The 6,000-nt window shown below is 39.6% G+C and overlaps 1 protein-coding gene across 1 annotated transcript in view; it reads left to right on the top strand.

Moving 5' to 3' along the window:
* The first annotated feature begins 277 nt into the window (after nt 1-277).
* The window catches only part of EMP1 (epithelial membrane protein 1), a 29,008-nt gene continuing 23,285 nt past the window's right edge, over nt 278-6,000 (top strand). The window contains exon 1 of the mRNA XM_021001437.2: nt 278-535. The gene's annotated coding sequence lies outside the window, so the exon portion shown is untranslated. The remainder of the gene's footprint in view (nt 536-6,000) is intronic.

The raw sequence follows: 6,000 nt of genomic DNA, 5'->3' as shown, positions 1-6,000 counted from the left end.
TTCCTATCTTCCCACCTCAGATAATTAAAAGTTGGCTAGATAACGTGTGTTGCCTGATGCCCTCTTGTTGATATGCTTTTTTTTTTGTGCTTTTCTTATTAGTAACAAGAAGTGAGATTTTGTAAACACATGCTATTTGTGTGACTCCTATTACTCACTTGAAGCAATGTCAGTCTTTTTTCCACTGTGGTCTATGTGTCTGAGTCAGAGGGAGCCCTACAAGAGGTTTCTTTGAAAAAGATGGTTCCCTCCCAGTCACTCTTGACTTACTGCCAACATTGCAGGGCGTAGTTACGAACAAATCTTTTTTTTCTCCCCTTCTTCTTTAAAGCCAGACTGATTCATAGAAACTCCTTTAAAACTCAGTAAAAAGACACCGCCCCATCACACATCCCAACACACCAGCAGAGGAAACATAACCTCAGCAGTCAGGTCCTTCCTCTCACTGCTGTTGCATACTCAAGAAGAGAGCACTGAGGACAAAAGCCAGCTCTTGTCACTCAAGGTCCTTGCTGCAGCCGTTCCCTTTCTCAAGGTAAGAAACATTTTTGGAGACTCAGAAAAAGTTTCTTTTCTTCCCTTTCCCTCTGTTTCCCTTCTTTGGACCTCACCCAACCTTGCTTTTTTTCATCTGTGCATTTCTGCATTTGTCTTGACTTTTCGATCTTGGGGTAGCTTACTGGGTGATGAGGAAAAATGAAACTTTTTTCTATGTGGCTGAGAAGTCTGCAAACCCTCATACATATCGACCCTACTACTCGTGCCTAGTAGTAGGAAGGAGAAAATCAGGAGAACCAGGGGACAGTTTGTTTATTATAGTCACTGAGTCTGCACTTAAAGGTGTGAGGAGCTGGGACTTTGGGACAATCTGGGCACTTCTCCGTAGAGGAAATGCTGCATACCTTTGAGATGACATATTTAAACTCAGTTTTCAACTGCTCCATTCTGATTTCAAAAATGCTTCAGTACTGGGATTTTTTTTTTTTGTGTGTGTATTTGATTTTGACTGACTCCTTAAAATTTTTTTGTAAAAAATTAAATTAAATTAAAAAATTTTAAATTCTATTTGTTTTTTTTTAAATGGAGAGGTGGTTTTGTTCATCATAAAGTTATTTTCTTTTATTTAATGTTATTTCTGCTATTCAAAAACCGGTGGTTTGAAAAGGGAAAAAAGTTAAAAACTAAAATGCGGTTCAGGAAAATAAGTGTTTCAAATAAAATTCAGGAGTGGTATAGTTGATGAAATCAGACTCCTGTCTGATCTGAGTTCCAAAAAGCTCTTTATTGGTAGGGTGGAGGGTGTCCACACTTGGTTTGTTGCTGAGAAATTATTTCATGAATTTATGTTTCCACCTGAGAAGTAGCTGCATTTCAGAAGTGAACAAAGATATTTTAAATCAGAAGACATAATGAATTTGTATAAAAAAAAGATGACAGTAATTTTTCTGGATAGAAAAAAGCAGGCTGCTTTTGAATGGTTATTCTATTACTATTTTAGAAAGCAGAGTGACATGAACAAGAACACTATAGCGAGTAGTGACAGTAATTTTGAGAAAGAAAGAGAGAGTCTTTTTATCTCTTTTCTATTCTCTGATTAGAGTGCCTTTGCCCAGGTGTGGCCCATTTCAACATCTCTACTATAATTAATTTTTTCCCCCTTGCATAAACAAAACAAGCGAGAAAAGACAAGATACAACCTGTTTAGAGAAGTTAGGTTTTCCCTTAAGCAATTCAATGTATTTGGAGATCTTTAATCCAACAGTTTCTAACCCAAACTTGCTTTAAAAAGTTCTGGGAGTCAGAAAAAGAAGGGTGAGGCAACCTGTTGTAAATACAGGCTATCCCAAAAGTCTAAGTTGCAGTTTTGAGCTAAATTTAAGGTCAGCTTAAACTTTAAGTTAAGCTTAAGACTGCAACTAAGACCTTTGGGACACTGCATAGAGAAGCTGCTATTTTCCTCAGCACTCTTACTATCTGATGCCTTTGCCAGTACATAAAAGGACAATATTATTTTAATCACTCATTTTCTAATAATGATTTCATCCTAATCCTATCTGAGTTTTTTGAAGTCTGTATGCTGAGAACTTTGAGAACAAATAAGTGGTAGGAGAGTTGTTCTGTTGCTACTGGTGGGTTTTCCTCCCCAAATTTTCAATTAAAATATGAGTTGTTTTTCTAGTGGTTTCTACCCTCCACCCTTAGAAGGGGGTCAAGCTCTAGACTAACTTCTGAAAAATGGGCTGAGGAGTGGACATCAAATTAGAAGGACCCCTAAGAATTAAGATGAGTTTTAGAGCTGTACAGTTCACTTAGATCTATTGCAAAATTTTCTCTTGTCTCTTTACCAGCCCCCCCGCTGCTTATCTATTCCTATCAAAATTCTCAAAACAGCCTTAAAACCAAATAAACTTCTCAGAATACTTCTGAACCAGCGATCACCTAAAACGATTATAGTGGATCTCATCATGCTAAGAAATTCTGCAAGGCCTAATTCAATTGAACAAAAAAAATCAAGTGAATTCAAAAAACATTTATTAAACACCTACTTTGTGCTAGGTTGTAGGGATACAAAGATAAGCGTAAAATTGTCTCTCAATGAGTTTATATTCAACTATGGTGGGTAGAGATGGGATGGAATAAAAAAATGTACAGTATAGTGCTAGGAAAATTGAGGAGGGAGTGATCACTAAAAATTGGAGAAGGGCAGTGGATCAAAGAAGGGTTTCTTGGAAGATAGCATCTAACTTGAGCCCTAAAAGATTCTGAAAGTGGGACATAAGGAAGTAGTTTATTTCAGACTTGTTCAAATGCTTGATGTGGGGCAGTGGAGTTCAGAACTGGGGAAATGACTGTGGCCTCTGGAGATTTCTTCCTTTTTAAAAAAATTTTGGTGAGGCAGCGACATTGTCAGATCCGTGCTTTGAGAAGATTATTTTGGTGCGTATAGGTTAGAGTGCAGAGATACTGGAAGCAGGGAGGCAAATTCAGAAGCTAATGCAATAGTCCAGACAATCAGTAATGAGGGCCTAAGCTAAATTCTGTTGGTGGGATGTGAGGGATGTTGTGAAGTTAGAATAAACAAGTTTCGGTAACTGATTGGATAGTGGAGGTAAGGGAGAGTAAAGAGACAGGGTTTTGAATCTAAATGATTGAGTGGATGGTGACGCCCTCCATAGAAATGGGCTCATTTCTTAATTCTTCAGGGCATAGCCCAGACTGACATGGCCCCAGAGGGGACATTCAGGCTTAAGCAGCTAACCTAGTCCATTGATCTGAATGGGTCTAGAGCAGTACTAGCTGCATCTTGGTAGGGAAGACCTTTGTGGAGACCATGTTGGTTCTTTAACCATAGTGGGGATTCAAACCTACTCTTGGTTAAGTTTAGTATGGCTCTGGGGTGGGGTTCAGTCAGTATTAAGTCTAATGATCCTATTTAGGACTGGACTAAAGTCCCAAGGGGAAGAAAAGGACCTTTTCAGACTGAAGACAATACAGAACTGGTGTACTTACAATATCCTTCTCTTCTCTGTCTGTCTCTTTCCACCAGTTTAGACAAAAGATAAGATTAAAAAAACTATAGCAAAGCATTCACCTAGCCAAGTACATATAAACTATTTGAATCAAAACTATTTCACATGCTAGACATAAATAACACAATTTCTTCTCTGATTCACCACACACTGATTCACTGTCATGTAACTGACTCAGTCAAAGGTCTAGATATAGCACACACTTACTGACGATATTGTTGACACACCCAAACTAATGGTCCCCCGGAGGTCACATTCAAGGCATTGTGGTATAATAGACAGTTAGCTTAGGAGTCAGGAAAACCAGAATTCAAGTCCCACTTTTGACATATAGTGAATGTGTCACCTTGGAGAAGTCACTAATTTTCTCTCTCAGTGTTTCAAAGAGAAGCTGCAGACCTTTGTTAGAAGGACATTTCCTCATCAAGTAGTCCTCTATCTCCATGAAATCATATACCCAATCCCTATCCCTTGGAAAAACTCACATTTATATTGTACTTTAAAGTTTGTTTATAGTATGTTTTCCTCACAACTCTGTCAAGTAAATAATGTAAGTATTATTCTGATTTTACAGCTGGCGAAATTAAAGATCAGAGAATTTGACTTTCCCAAGCTTCTATCTAAACCTAGTAAATGTCAGATTTGGGCCTTGAACTCAAGTCTTCTGACTGTAAGCCTAACATTCTTTTTACCTAACAGTGCTAGAAACCTATCTAACCCTTTGGATTGTCCCATGACTTAGTCCATGGTTGGTCTAGTCATACCTAGTAGGGTTTAAGAGCAGGGGTGAGGAACCTGCAGCCTTGAGGCCACATGTGGCCTTCTAAATGCTTGAGTGTGGCCTTTTGGAATCCAAAATCCAAAATCCAGTGGATAAGAGGTTCTCATAAAAAAGTCTACTAACCACATTAGTTAGACATGTCATCTTTCCATACCTCCCCACCCCCACCTCTTCCTATCTTCCCACCTCAGATAATTAAAAGTTGGCTAGGTAACGTGTATTGCCTGATGCCCTCTTGTTGCTATGCTTTTTTTTTTTTGTGCTTTTCTTATTAGTAACAAGAAATGAGATTTTGTAAACACATGCTATTTGTGTGACTCCTATTACTCACTTGAAGCAATGTCAGTCTTATTTCCTATCTTATTTCCACACTGCTAACAGGCAATCCCTCTATTAGTAAGATTCTTATTCTCTTTCCCTGGGGAAAACTGAATGATCCTTGATCCACAAGTAGAACATAGTCTTCATCTTTCAGACATCAAACTTTCCAGTCTTCCAGTCTTTTCCTCACTCGCCACCAGTGTGGAAGAGTATCCCAAGTCTCTGGCCCATACCTATGATGCAAACAGGAGAAAATGAATAAAATCCAAATGGAGTGTTTCCCCCCAAACTGTAATTAGTTCTTCACAGTGTCATACAGTGGAAAGAACAGTGCAGTTATAGTTCCCAACTCTGGCATTGTCTTGCTGTGTGATTTTGGGTAAATTATTTAACCTCTCTGGGAATTAGGATGTTGATATATGAAATAAGAGGATTGAGCTTCATGTGTAAATCTTCTTTTAGCTCTAAAAATCTACCAATTCCTACTTTTATCATGTTGGGAGGAGATAAGGCACCAGGAGACACACCAGGAGACATTACCCTCACCCTAGTAGATTGAATAGAAATAGGCAATGGCTACTTCCTGGCTCATGTCAACAGCTGGGTTAGCTCTTAGAGATGAGTGGGAAAAGAGTAGAAAGGAGCAAAAAGTTGCATTTGAAAGGGCATTCTACAGAGTATACACCCTTCCCCACAGGGCCTCCAGAGACAGCAACATCCATTCAGAAATTCCTCATGCATCCGGTCTGGTTGGCTTTTCATAAAAGGTCCTCAATTGCAACATTAATTGAATGCAGATTGTGTGCCCCCAAAGGAGGTGGGAAGAGGGCGGTGAAAAAGGAATGGATAAGACACCTGGTAGACACTTTGAATAGTTAGGCATCTGCTAGGAACCAAAACAGGGAAGGGAACTGAACAGGTCCTGGGAAAGAAACTCCACCCGTTTCTCAAGAACAGACCCTGCAGCATGAGGGTGTGGTTGTAAAGGGCAGTGTGTGTGTGTGTGTGTGTGTGTGTGTGTGTGTGTGTGTGTGTGTGTGTGCATGTGTGTGTGTGTGTAAGATTTCATGGGTTCATGAAAGACAGAGAGAGACAGAGACTGAGAGACAGAGACAGATAGATGTACAGAGACAGAAAGAGACAGAGAGACAGATAAGAGAGACACAGAGACAGAGAGATGGAGAGACAGAGACCTGGGGGAGGGAGGAGAGGAGAGACAGAGAGAGAGAGAGAGAGAGAGAGAGAGAGAGAGAGAGAGAGGAGAGACAAGGGGGAGAGAAGAGAGACAAATAAATTTTTGGAGAGACACAGAGACAGAGATGGACAGAGATGGAAAGATAGACAGATAGATGGAGAGACAGAGAAAAC

Source organism: Phascolarctos cinereus, unplaced genomic scaffold (assembly GCF_003287225.1).
Source record: "Phascolarctos cinereus isolate Bilbo 61053 unplaced genomic scaffold, phaCin_HiC Scaffold_1;HRSCAF=81, whole genome shotgun sequence".
NCBI lineage: Eukaryota > Metazoa > Chordata > Mammalia > Diprotodontia > Phascolarctidae > Phascolarctos > Phascolarctos cinereus.
Note: the sequence above shows the minus strand (reverse complement) of the source record. Positions and strands in the feature narration are given on the sequence as shown.